General features: G+C 39.7%; 1 protein-coding gene across 5 annotated transcripts in view; it reads left to right on the top strand.

The window, feature by feature from the left end:
- Positions 1-14,803, top strand: part of GRIA3 (glutamate ionotropic receptor AMPA type subunit 3) — a 164,960-nt gene that overhangs the window by 1,317 nt on the left and 148,840 nt on the right. The window lies entirely within an intron of this gene.

The following is a 14,803-nucleotide window of genomic DNA, read 5'->3' as shown; positions in this document are numbered from 1 at the left end:
CATGAGATTTAGTAGATTTTGCAGCATTATATGGTTGAAGAGCACCTTAGAGAAAGTTTTCTTGCAGCTTCTTTTCATCTTTTTGTTTTGTTTTCCGGAAAAACAAATATTTCTATTACAGTGCTGTGTAGCTCTGATCAGTGAATTGCTGCTGAAGTAACATCCCTTTTCTGTTGAGGCTACAACCTAGCTGTGTTAACATCATTTGCAAATAATACTGTGTAAGAATGAAACAGAAACAGCTGTTTACAGGTGACCTTGAGGGGACAAAGCTAGAGGGTCTGACTAGCCTCCTTTGTCACAACATACTGGTGGCTTTCTTACAGTGAAAGTCCTGTTAAAAGCTGAGGAGGCTGTAAACTGACACATACCATTAGAGCTGAGAGGAGAGAAAATGGAATCAGAATGCTTAGCATCATGCAAATAGCTCTGCACAAGCACTGCATACATATATTTCAAGTCTTTATTAGCAGAAGAAGCAAAATAGAACTTTGAGTAGTGTTAATGTGGTGTTAAAATGCAAAATCTCTTTCTGAAACGCTGATGTGTGTGCTGCATTTTAAAAAGCATTCCTTTACCAATAGTAGTTCATGAATATTTGTTTTACTGGTGCATCCAAGTTCAGTTTTATGTAGTTCTTATTGTACACCTCTGAAAATGACTGGGGATTGCTTGTGAGGCAATAGCATGAACTTTGCAGTACACAAAAAAGGTCTGTACATGATCTGTAGGACCTCTGAATGCAACGTACTAACTTTGCATTATGAATGATACCTGTTCACATATAGTATCCGACTTCCTCTTTGAACGTTCTGTACTGAAAGAGTGAGGTATGGCAGTTCAGAAAACGAGCATCCCTTACTTTAAAACAGTTCAATGTTTTGAGTATCTTACTTCTTTTTTGTTTTGTTTATTGGAGATAGGATAGTTGTTATATTGCTGTCCCAAGCTGTGTCGGTGGAAGCCTGGACAAGTAGATGTTCTATTCTTCCGCGATTTCAGCTCTTTTCTGAGAGGTTGATTGTATGAAAATACACAACAAGGAAATATTTGGACAAATTTTGGATTGATATTCTAACATATCCCCCATGTGACTGTTTCTTGCTAGTGCAGCATTATGCTTTTTAAAGGGTTTTGACTTAGGACCTTTCAAACTTTTGCAGGGGCATTATTATATAATATCTGATAAAACTATTAGGTAAAGTGTAAAAAAAAAAAAAAAAAGGTAACTAAAAATGATCTGTGCTTTACATGTTATTTTACTACTCCTACCCAGCCTCAACAGCTCTTAGAGCAAACATCAGACTATTAATCCTTAATCAGCGTAATCCCTTCAAGAGGCTGTATCTCAGACATATTTTCCTAAATATCAATTATATGGATTTAAACTAAATACATGAGACTGCTTGAGTGATTAATTATTAATTGTTTTTTAAATGTTCTACCAACACTTCTTTACAAGTCCCTCTAAGATGACTGAAACACACATTCAGAGGTAGTCAATGTATTATTTAGTCAGTGTCTTCTGCTATCTAATGATCTTTGTCATTGCTTAGTGAAAGTTATGGCAATTTTAGTAAGATGAGATTGTGTTCTCTAGTGCAGGGCTCCATGTTCCAACACACACATCACAAGTGCAGTAAAATTAGGAGAACTTACATCTCTGGAGAAACTGTAGACCAGGGAATACTAACCTACAGTAACCTATTTAAAAACAGAAGGTGTGAAAAAAAGAAACAGAGGAAAGAAAACGAAAAGGTGACCTTGTCCATAGCTGTATCAACAGTCTGGTAATACTGTTGGTAGGAAAAGAATGCAGGGGGTCCAAGGCACTAATCATATATGTTTCAGTACCTCAAAATGGAAAAAAGAAAAGATAGAAGAACAATTGCTCCTTTTGGATCTGGAAGCAATGATCTTTGAAAGTCAGAATTCTCATGCCTATCAATGCATTAGGATGAACTAATAGCTCCTCACACTGCCTGGATAACATGTAAAACATTCTGGCCTAAGTGCACTTAATCTCACCCTCACTTCCTAGTGGAGTGGCAGATAATTTCAGGGTGCTGCTGTATCCATGAAGCAGTTCTTTCCACAACATTTTTGCTTCTCTTGGAGATAAACATAAATTGTCTCCAGTTCTGTCACATAGCCATTTGATCAATATTTGCACTTGGCAGGGATCCACTGGAGAGAAACCTGCAGTGACTCTGACTGCCTTTACTGGAGAGACTGTGAATGACTGGTGGGATAGGTAAAGGAACTGAAGAGAAGTCAGAGGAAGTAGCATGTTAGTTTGAGCCTAGTGCCTGTACTAGACAGAATCCATAAAATAATGCTTTTTGTTCTCCTCTACTTTGATTTTAAAATAGAGGCTGTAACACGTTTTGTAGGAATCGAGAGGGGCTCTGCTCAGGAAAGGCTTGTGTTCTTTATACACAGCTGCACATCCCCCTTGGTGCAATCTGGTGCATTCCAGAGGCAGGGGGAGGGAAAAAAAAATCTCTTCTGAAGCATCCTCATGAGCCAGACATAAAAAGCCCATATCTGGTAGGGCTGATTTGGCAATATCCCAACGTGGGAACAAACTTGCTTAGAAGTGAAAGAAAATTCCTGCCCTAAGCCCCTCCCTCTCATCCCTTTTTCAGTTAAGTGATGTATAATCTGATTTATATCCATGCATTCCCTGCTTCACTGCTAGCTCCAAGCCCCTCTCTGTCTATTTAATGGACATGCTTGCATACAGTATTCATCCACTCCGTGTTTATCTGCCCACTTATTTATTTAGCTGTATGATATCTTAACAGAGTGCAAATGCAAACACAGATGAAAATTCCAGTGTATTAAAAGGTGAATTGAAATTTATCAGCTGGCTGTGGTGATGGTTGTTGCATCTTAAAATAGGCAGCTTTTTGCCGTCATTAAAAACCACAAAAAAACCCCAAACCATACCAAAAACCCAAGGAAAGTTAACTTGACCTGTGAATAAATAAAATCAAGTGAAACACAAATGTTATCTTTTCTTCAGAAATGCTCTTGTTAGGGAGTGAGCTGCCTTTTTTCCAGAGTGATATGAAAATAATAGCTGCAATGTACAAATTCACCACCGAAGCCTCTTTCATGCTTTTCTTATAACCTCTGATGAAGGATGTCAGTGTTAATGTTGAATTATGCCTACAGTTCTGTAGATCATATTCCCTAGAAATAACCCGTGTATGTCTTTCTGCTCTGCACTTGTAGTGCACTATACTAACACTGCTCTAGCCTCTGCAGTGTCAGCTCATTAGCACACAGATCTCATATTCCCTCTCTGCACTGTCATTGCAAAAAATTGCTGTTGTACACCTTTACAGCCAACAAATGGGCACTTGCACTATGTACAATTTTCAAGAAATATTTAGAAAAGTAAACTCAACCTTATGTGTTGTCCCTGTGGAATTTCTCAAAAGCCAGCATTAGTTTTCATTAAAATCTGTTGATCATGTAATGATAGTGGTGGGATGTGTATGGGTGAAAAGGGGCTGTGATTTCAGAATCTAATTAATCTACAGGCTGATTCTCTCTCTCAGCAAAACCTAACATATCAGCTGCAAATTCTTGGCCCATTAATTTTGCTGAGTTATTTCTCATATATCTTCTGGACCCAGAAGTCTTTCTGTATTTTAACAAATGCTGATATATAGTGGTTTTTTTTTTTCTATGGGCGTTCTTTCTTTAAGAGACCAAAGGAAAAGGAGAGGGAAGATAGAACGACATGCTTACCTTAAGTTGCTAGACTCCTGACTGTATGGAGACCACCTTAAAGGGATCTGATTTCAGACTTTCTTAGAGAATGTTTAAATATTTCTTCATCATCCTTGCAGTCCTTGTTTAAAATTTATCTTGGAAGAATTTAATGGGGGCGAGGGTGGGGGGAGAGAAGTATCTGTTTGTTTTTGTGAGAACGTTGCAGGAAATTATAGCACAGGGCTAGTAGCAGACAGTTTTTCCTGTTCAGCTGTATTCCTCCCTTTCCCCAAGCACAGGTGCATATAGATATATGTTCAGATGTATAGTCACTGGCACATGTGCACGCGTGCACACGCAGACACTTTTTCCTTAGGTGATGCTCAGCATTTCTTTTTGCCAGTGGGCAGATAATTTGCTTCCCTTGCATCTGTGTACTCTTTGGCCAGCTGGCAAAGGACACTGATGCTGAAAGTGGTCAGCTCCCTTCTGGCAAAAGCACTAGCATGTGTCACTGAAAGTCTTGCCAAGTTTGGGCTGGGTGCTGGTGGTTTTGCCTGAATAGAGGGCAGATGCCTCACTCTACTGATAAGGAATACTCTGTGGTTTCTCTCCCAGTATTCTGTAGTAAAACACCTGGAGATGCTCTTTCTACACAGCTCTGCTTATTACAGATCCTTGAAAACATCTTTTGTGCTGCAGAGCATACTCAAATAGTCAACGTTACTGCTGCGTGACAAATAAAAAGGAAGAGCTTGCTTTAGTTTAGGGGTCAAAACTTGTGCAGTCTTGGGCTATGTCAAAAGTTGAAGAGTGTGTCCCAACTAAGGTCTGTTTCCAGGTCATGAGAGAGCAGGAGATTTGGCATTAAGCTGAATGTGATCTCAGTGTTCGCAGAAGGAGCCACCCTGCTTTCAAGTGCATTGTCTTATTTCTTGAATTTGTTTGAAAATAAGTTGACTCTCTCTCCTCCTCTGTCAATACATGGCATTGACACGCTGCTCAGATGTTAGGATTCCATTTAACTTGCACCACAGAGATGGAAAAGAAGTTACATGAATGGATGCTTTTTTGGGAGCCCGAATTTACCAAATGAATGAAAAGTGCGATGAAGAGCACCATTTGCTTGTTCAGTTCTGGAAAGATTTTGTGCAGATGCAGAAACAAAATTGTTCTCCTTTCCCTACATAGCGCTGGGCCTGGAGGACCCAGGAGACTGTTGGCATGGGTTGCAGGGTTACTGATTAACTAGGCATTCCAATAAAATGCGTAACAGCTGTAGTTTATCTCGGGGAGGAAATGGAGATGCTATGATAGGAAACAAGCATGTGACAGTAGCTTTTAACAACCACAAAAAACCCACAGTTTTGTTGCAGGCTGGCTTGGGAGCTTGTCCAAGAGCCACAGATAACAGTGGGATTCTTTCCTCTGGGTTCACTGTGTTCAGTGTCTGGGAGGTGGGAGGCCATCCTACTGCAAGTGTAGGACTGTTATGCAAGAAGGTGTGAAATGAAGGAGCTGATGTGTCTTTAATGATCTTTTTATTGTCACAATCCAGTGATTTCATGTTTTTCCATTTAAAGTACATATTTTGTCATTACCAATTTTGGAATGCTAATTTTGATTTAGCTGAGGCATCCTTAAAGTGTTTTAGAACACGTTATATTTAAAGCAGCAACAATTTGGTTTTGTAGTCGTGTGTCAAACCACAGAATTGAAAAGTTATGTTCGTCTGTTGTGAGAAAGGTGAACATATGACTTCATATTTGGCGTTTAAGTTACAGCATAAGGTGAGCACTTTCTATGCCATTGTGAAGTGTAGCCCATTGGAGAGCCATGGCATCCTTTATAAGAGAGCTCATAAGGCAGTCTAAAACTTCCATACCTTGTTGTGAGGCTCTCTCCACTGAAATAATGTGGCAGTCTCAAAATAGAAACATAAAAATGATTGATCTAGATCAAACTAGTTTCTGTCAAGCTATGATGATAACTGCAGTGAAGCAATTTCCAGGTTTCATCCATGGGGATTCTTTTTCTTCTAAATGTGTGCATGTTACATTTCTTGACAGAGGTATGCTTCCTCTCTTCTATCACTGGCTTTACATTAATGTTGAGCTTCACAATGTCAAATGCCCTAGAACTTGACATCATCCTGAAGATTTTTCATGTGCAGTCATTTGGTGAAGATGCTGAGGTAGACACTCATGTTGAGCTGTTTGTAGTCATTGCAGTGTGGACACTAGTAACTACCACACAACCACACTACTGCAATATGTTGTGTCCTGGCTGTATGTCTGACTTCTGTAGCATAAGAAATGTGGTGTTTGTTTATTAGTGCATAGCTATATGTGAAACATTCAAAGTCAGTGCATGCCTTATTAGTTTATCTCACCAAGATGTAATTATTAGAGATAAAAGGATCATACGTACAGAGAGAAATGGGTGAAAAGGTTTGTGTGTAAGAAGAGTGAATGAGTGATGTTAGTGAATGCACCCAGCAGTTGCTTCTTGTGATGTCTTAGGCACTTGATCCATTTTATGATCTTAACCACTTCTAAAATAGTGAGTGGAAACATGCAGCCCTCACACACATTGCACAGGAGGCACAGAAGCACTTATGCATGAGGATCAACGTGCAGGGACACTGCATTGTGCATAATTTGCCCAGGCACTTGTGGAAAGAGTGAATTGCTCTCCCAGAATTGGATAATAGCCCAGGTGAGCACTCTTCTGCTGGAATAGAGTGACCTATCTGGTCACTTGCATGCAATTATTTTGCTAGACTGTTTAGACATTTCAGATATGCTGAAAGTTCGTCATTTGGTTTTGGTATGTTTCTCAAACACAACTTGTTCGCTTTCAGACCACATGTAAGTTATGTGATTGTATTTAGATGTTTGATCCTGCCCTTGTGTTGGGTTTGTGTTTGTTGGAGTTTATTCAAATGTGATATTTGAAATTCTGATCAAGGATTTAAAAAAAAAAAAAAAGGCAAGGCTGCATGGTTGACTTCACTGTCTTGAAAGACAGGGCTGCATGGCTGACTTCATTGTCTTGAGTCCTTTTTAATGTCATATGCAAACATCAAGCATTTGGGCCTGGTCCCTGTGGTGAAGGGACTGAACTTGGGAAATCCTGGGGTCTCCTGGTGGCTCTTGATGTGATTTGAAGTCAAAGTGTACTTTCGCTAGCATAGTTTTGCTGTCTTTTGCACCAGAGTAATACTATTTACCTGTATCAGATAGGTATTACAAGGCTGTTTACAGTAAAAAAACTAGGAGAACTTTGGCTTACAGTGCCATTTTAGTTCTATTCATAACTTCTCCCACTGAAACAAAAACAAACATTAACAACACCAAGAAAAATCCACCAAATCTCAGCCTGCTCTTCGTGCTTCTGAAAAGTAAATTGAAATTAGCACTTAGTAATTTGCTGTCCTTGCCAGAAGAGTTGCATTCCTACTGATGGACTTAGGAGAAGATGTGTCACAGCTGTACAGCAAGGCAATCTATCACTTGACAAAGGTGAAATTTTCAGCTCTTTACCTGAAATAAGCAGAACTGTTAGAAGGAAATCAAGTTCACTATTGGAAACTTCTTTATCTCCTATACGTCTTGGATCTTTATTAGAAGTATGGTCCATACTGTTACCCCACAGCATTTGCCCAATTCTTGCCTATCTGACCCACACTCGGTCTATTTATTTGAGTAGCAGAGAAAGAACCATCTTTGATAGAAGCAGTGTTGCCTGTTAATTCCTCCCAGTGAAGTCTACAGAACATGCTGTAATCAGCATCTCACAGCTGCCAGCTTTTCCAAGAGATAACATGGCAGTGCATTTCAGGGATTGCTGCCTTACATGATTTCTTTGATCTCCATTCCAGAGATCTTAGTCCAAGATATCTGCTGCAGCACAGGTAGTGAACATGGATCAGGTCTTGTGAATCATGGGGTTGCTGCGTCATGACACAGATCTTGATTGGGTTTTGTACCTTGCTTTGTATAATAAATTTCATACAACTTCTTGGAGGTTGTTACCATTTGCATTTTTCTTCTGATGGGGAGGTGAAGGAGAAGAGGTAATTTGGATAGAAATAGTAGTTTTATGTTTCTTCAGTTGGTGGACTTTCCATAGCCTCTCTACAGGAGAACATGATAAGTCTTGCCAGTTGCAAGGGTTTTGTCTTCTTAGGCTTTACCACTTGCGTCACTGAATTTGGATTCTAATGAAGTCTGATGGTCAGAAAACTCAAGTTCATGTGCATTGTCTTTTCCCAGGAGTTAGATGAGAGCTAATTAGTATCCATTGATTTGCAAAGGACTGACCCAGGATCTAACCCTGCATTGGATTGAAACTGTTAGGGGGATTATAAATGGTCTAGCACATTTAATGTACTTGACCATCTTTCACCAAAGAAGGTGTGCAGTGATCAGGTAGCATCTCCAAAGTGGCTTCACTACCATTGTGGAGTATGTCAAAAGGAGCTGAACATAAAGAAATGCTGAATGAGAGAGCAGCCAGCATAATATCTGCTATCCTACTTTGAATTTCCTTTTTTAAAACGTTGCTTTTTGTGCCTATTTACTTATAACTTCTTGATGAATATAAAATAATGAGAAACTACGTACGTGGTCATCCTCTGCCAACTAATCCAATTTCTTTCCTCTTTCTGCCATGTCAGCAGAGCGATGCTCATGACTAATGCTAGTTTTCATAAATTTATATTGAATGCCTTGGCCAGCTCAGACTGAGTTTCCCTATAGAGCCATTATCCCACTGCTGTGCTGCGCATCCAAGAAACTGATCGTGTATCGCAGAACCTCATGATACGTGAGTTCAAAAACACATCTGCTTGGAAATGGTGAGAGCTGTGTGACTTGTTCATTTTTCCTTTCAGATGTGGTTCTGAAAAGCTTGTAAAGATTAGATTGGAACCAAGCAGAAAATTAGATAAATAAAAATAAGATATTTTAAAATAGTTTCAGACAGGAAAAGGTTTTTTCAGTTGAAGTCAAATGTTTTGTTTCAGAAATGATGGTTTCTGCTTTTTGTGCATTGTCTTTCATGACTGGAACAATTTGGTGAAGCTTATTTGAGTTAGCAAGACGTTTATGCAGACATGAATCTGATTTTTTCAGTGTAAAAGCACCTGTTCTATCCAATTTTTGTAGATGTTACATGTAAAAAAGGAGAAAAAAAGGAGAAAGTATTGTGTGTGTCTGTGTTTTGGAAGAAGCTGTCTGCTTTTTTGAAGGTATATACTTCAAGCTGCTCATGATGGATTTTGTGGATAGACAGTCTTTGTCAGTACAAGTGGATATAACATGTCTTTCCACACCATCTACAGGCAACTTACTTTATTTCCTGGAGAAGCAATGACATAAGCCCAAAATTGATCAAAATGAGACCAGTTAACCCGACTCAAGTTTTCCACTGCTTTATGTGCAGAAGTTGCCTTGTTTACAGCACGAACAAGTACAGCTTTGCTACCTGCAGAGTGTCACAAATGTAGTGATGGTTTCTACAACCGTAATGTTCTGTTTCAAAGATGTGTATTCTTATGCATCAGATGTGCTTTAAGGCCAGTTGTTTTGTGTCATATAACACAAAAAGAGATTGCAAGTGATGATACTTAGTTGTGCATCTCTGCAGTGACCATGGGCATTTCAATGTTTCAGTGCTCCGTTGCTCTGCTCTTACAGAAAGAGGCAGGGGAAAGTCTCTTTTTGTTAGGGGCAATCAAGATACCTAATGGAGTCTTCCTATGGTCTGATTTGGGGCAGGTCTGTGGGCATTTGAAGGAGTGAAGCCAGAAAAAACAGATTGGTCCCTCATGGATTATTCCTGGCTTTAAGACTCTAGATTAAGTGTGAGATCTGGGTCAAGGACAGCCCAATGGATTCTTCGAGGGAGACTCGAAGCATCTTAGTCAGTAGCACGCCTCTCCTCCGGGACTTACCCAGGTTGTCCAGGCTCTTGACTTCAACTGCTCACTGAATACACCCTTGTGTAGCAGTGCACATATTTCCTCTTGGAACTTTGGGAAATTTAACAAAATGTTCATGTTCAGCAGTAATAAGTGCCCCTTTATAAATGATGCTGGGTATCTCAAAAGTATCCCTAATAGACTGTGTAGAGAAGATTCTGCCAGGGAAAGACTTTGTTTTTCAATTGAAACAAAATTGTGTAAATCAAACAGTCTCCAGTGGAAAGTGTTGGCCTTGCTTTTAGCAGGAGTCACATAAACCTTCTCCTTTTTTCCAATTTTCTCTTTTCTTTTTCTTTTTTTTTGCTTTCCCTCCATATATGTATTTTTATAGCTGTGAACCTTTCGCTACTTCTTTCTCACTCTCTGCATCAGTTTGTGGATTTCGCAGTACTTGTGCGAGTAGAAACTGTGTGATACTAAAGACTCTTCTGTGAAAATTAACTCATTGCACCTCTTGTGTGCTTGTATGAATACTGATTGGAAAACATGGGACCTTTAGCTGAGTTGCTCTAGAGGTAAATCAAGAACAGCTCTTTGGCAAAATAGGGTCCTTGGGCTGAAGCATAAAGCTGGCATTTTAACCTATTTTCATCTGTAACAACACCCTGTTGTTTTGTCATGAACAGTGAACATGTTGTGGGTAGCGATGCTGCTAACTCCTGCATCCTGGTCAGGTTCCAGCTTGGATCGTTATCAACACAAATCAGTTATTCTCCTGAAAGCTTTATTCAGATAAATTACCTGCACTTCCTGTCTTAAATTCTTATTGTGTTGTTCTGCAGTGCTAGCCCCTGTTTCACATAAGATGCATTTGAGATTTGAGGCAATCTCTGCATACGCAGGAGGAATATACCATTTGATATTAAAGCACATTTTCCTTATGGGCTTCTCTGATAAGATTCTGTGCTTTCTTGGTAATGTCTGGAGATTCCCTATGTTATTAAAAATTGTTTTGTTAACTGATTCCAGAATTCACTGCTCTGAAATAGTCTTGCCTTAATCAGGATCTTCCCATGAATTTGAAAAAATTACATCTTTCTGGTCAGAATTTCAAACAGGATTGATATGATTCCTCCTTTCTAGTATGTGGTCTCTCAAAATGGTTATATCTGCTCTGTCAGTATTTCTTGTGCATGCTGGGTTGAAATCAGTCTATTGCAGTGTTCTTTGTAAGGGGATTAGAATCTTCTTGAAAATAATTTAATCAAAATTGATTGTTAATTTTATTTTCAAGAAGCCCAGGTGAAACTATCTGTGAAATATGAATCTATCATTTCAGGTTCCCAGAAATTCAGCTGTGTAGTTCAGTGTATGTGGAATACACTTGCAAAAAGTATCTGAATGCTCCAAAGACAGGAGATCTCCTTCTGCCAAATGGGCATGGGAAGGGCAACAGCAGTTTGAGATTCTCTACTGCTCTCCTGCCTGCCTCATTCCTGGATGAAAGATGCTATAGAAGTGTAAAGCATTAAGATCAAACCTCCTGGATAATCAGGACTGTGGCTTTGTTCTGCATGACAGAGAAGGGCCTGCAGTTCAGACACTGCTGACTGCCTCTCTGCTGAGCCTGCCAGCAAAGGGGTCAATTAGTGCCAACTCCAGGAGTGCTGCTCTGTTATAAAGGCCTGTGTCCACTTAGAACTGTTCATTTAAGCTCTCATTATGGACTTTAGGTTAATAGCTGTGTACACTGCTACCTAATCGTTTACCCGAGGCTGAGAGATTTTATTTTACCAGTTTAACTATGCTCTACCCAATTTGCTGGGGTGCTTTTTTGTGACTGAGTCTAACTTTAAATCTCTGAAGTATGTCGTGCTGTGATGATTACAGTTCAGGCATGTAGAGATTTATTGCTAATACAGAATGAAAAGTAGTAACTTTAAAATATTGATGATCAAAGCAGCAAAGATCTGCAGCTTGATAAATTCACCCATTCTTAAAAGCTGGCTTTTCTTTACAAATGTCCTGCAGACAATTTTACTTTAATAATGTTATGAAGGCTTTCATTTTAAAAGAGCCACTGTCTTTGTTTGCAAAGGCAACTTCCTTGATACAGCCAGTCACAATTCTCAGAGGTTCAGATGGATTATGAGCTTCCCCTTTTTGGCCACTGGAAAGCAAGTGTTCTCCTTCTGAAGAAGTTGGTAGCATTAATCTTTTCTTCTGTCAGCCATTACCCTAGAAACATCCCACTGAAATACTTCTTTGGTGCAACTTCATGTACAGATTGTCCTTCACGTTACACTAGCAATAAGCTTGTAAATTAGATAATCCTACTACTTGAAGATTATTTTAATTGCCAGGATATAAATTCTCTGAACAGCAGCCTCTGAGACGGAAAAGTGATTGTTTATGGCTCTAGACAGAGCGCTTAACTGTTTACACTCAGTGCAGCTGTAGTTTGGTCTTGGGATGTATGCACATACACTGTGCTTCCTGCTCAGTACTCTGTCCAGGGGGCTTGGACATTTCTGCAGAGCTGATCTGCTGGAGTTTCTTTGGAGCACTGCACTCTGTGTGAGGTTGCTTTGGCTCCCACTCATGGTATCCACAAGAAAGAAATTGCTGCGGTCCAGTGGTCTACTGAGCTCTCTGCAGTGATATCTCACAGCAGTAAAAATCCTGGCTGGAAGCAGATATGTGCTAACCTCTAGGTCTTTGGGAGAACCAATTATTCATCTGTTTTCCCTAGAGCACACACCAAGCATCTTGTGATTCCCAACTGACAAAACGGGATAGAAGCCCTAATAATAATAATTCACACAGGTTAGGAGATTTTCCTGCAGGAGCAGGAGATGTGTTAGGAGCATCAGGGCCAGTGACTCAGGCTGGCTTGCAGGCTGGGCAACAGTGGTGTTGCTGTGCTAGACTACAGTCCAGCATGGCTTCCAGGGAGAGTCACTTCAGCCCAAGAACTTGTATTTTCTTTTAAACTAAAAGTCTTTGAAGTTTTTTTGGGGGAGGAGCTCTGTACACTGCAGAGATGTGTTTTTTCTCTTTTGTCAACTGCCTTTATTCCTTTCTCCAGTTCTTGCCTTGCTTTGATAGATAGGAGCAGATAGACCATCATTTAAATAAAAACAGAAAAAGAGCTATTTCACTTCTCAGAGACAGTGAATAGGCCTGTGAATGGTGCCTTCTGTTCCCTGTCTGCCTGGGTTCACCTCACACCCATCAGACTCACTCACATCGAGCTGTTAGGGTGATTTAACTCCCTGAGTGTGGGCACGTTTCACACTGAAGTGGTTAAAAATCCCAACTTTGCTCAGAGGTGACATGAGTTATTCCCAGGTTGGGTTTTCTCAGATCATTGGAGCACTTTTGAATCCAGTTTGACTTTTGAGGTGACTATGAATCCTTGCGATCGTAGTCCTGCAGAACTGAAACTGCTGTGACCCTGGAGGGATCCTCATGCTTTTGGTGGAGATTGTGCATATATACAATAACTGGGTGAATAAAAAAACAAATGTAGTTCTTCAGCATTTCCTTAGTTTCTTGAAGCCTGCCATGCCTTGTGCACTGCTATGAGACTTCTGCAGCTCTCAGTGATGAACCCCCTAAAACAAATGACTGAGATTAGTATTATTTATAGATAACCACACAGATCATTCATTCCTCTCAAGCTGTTTATTTTTGGACAGCCCAATGAAACTGATGAAATTGCCAGTTGTCTGAAATGCTGCTGCCAGTTGTTTGAATGAACAGTATTGATTATAGTTACAGTACTATTCATCTCCTACTTGTCTGTGTTGACAGCTGGGTTATGAAACGATACACTGAATTATGTGTCCTTGGTCTTTTCTTAATCCTAATCTGAAAGTATTGAAAGTTACTTGAAGGGATACAGAATGAAACATCAGACACCAAAGAGCAGTGCAACACCTTTGTTAGAAACAGGAAGTTAACAAATTCACATTGAAGTGAGCTGGAATGATGAAACCTTGGTGCATGCTAACTGGTCTAAACACACTTCTGCTGTGGAGGTGGAGAAAATTTTGGTTTATTAAATGAGAAAAAGATTTCTTGGAAGACATAGATATTAAAAGAGAACATATTAAATCTGCTATTACTGCAGTTTCATGTTAAAATTGAAGAAAGCATTTTAGACCAGTCCACATTGCCATCCACACAGTAGTAGTCTTCTGGCTTCATAGTGAATACCTTCATCCTTCTGAATTTTTTGTGTTTTTTTTTTTTAATTAAAAAAAATGCAATGATGCAGTGATTGTGTTCATCTGTGCCTACCCTCAGAAGCTGTTCATCCTTCATTCTGTTGCTTACTTCATGGTGCATATCCCAGTTGCCTGCATTGTTCCATCGCATTGCCTATTGCTGTGTGATTTGCTGAAGAGAAGCTCAGCAGATGGCCTTTTGGCTGCAGATTCCATCCCTTCACTGGAACGATCTGGTGTTCTCACTCAAAATGAGTTAGAGCAGACCTCAAAAGTTGCAATAAACCCCTCTCTTGCACTTTAGGGAGATGTGATCATCCATCAGTGTGTTGCTGCATGTTTGAAGGCTTCATATTCAGAAAAACTGTGATTGCTAAATTATGATTGGAGAGATTTTCAGTACTATACTTGAAAATTTCCATTGTGTTGCTCTGTAGTCATAAGTGGTCAAAACCAGATTAAACTAAGTGCTCAGAGCATTTGTTTTTTAAAAAGTTTTACCAATGCTTACTTGGTTATATCTTGGCACTGTCATCTCCAGCAGTTGCTCTGGCAGCAGACTTGTGCTGTATTTTACCTGACCCAATCAAGTACATTGAATATAACCTGAACTGTACACTCTCTTGACAAATCAAACTGTAGAATGCTTGGGTGTGTTTTTAACACACATTCTCACCATAGCAAATGTGTTAAATAGCTGCATTTAAGGTTTTGTGAAATATGTACGTTTAGATCATGACTGGAGTGATTTACTTAGGATGCCTGATGTAAGTGGATGGAAGCAGGTTTGCATCACTGTGATTCTTAAAACGGTATTTAGCAATTCTTTTTGGAAGTGTAGTGGAGAGAAACCTTTACAGATCTGTGTGTTGTTTAGGTGCCAAAGGATCATATTCCTCTTCAGCTTGCATCACCT

Source organism: Pogoniulus pusillus, chromosome 19 (genome assembly GCF_015220805.1).
Source record: "Pogoniulus pusillus isolate bPogPus1 chromosome 19, bPogPus1.pri, whole genome shotgun sequence".
Classification (NCBI taxonomy): Eukaryota; Metazoa; Chordata; class Aves; order Piciformes; family Lybiidae; genus Pogoniulus; species Pogoniulus pusillus.
The sequence above is the reverse complement of the archived record's forward strand: the minus strand, read 5'-3'. Positions and strand labels throughout refer to the sequence as shown.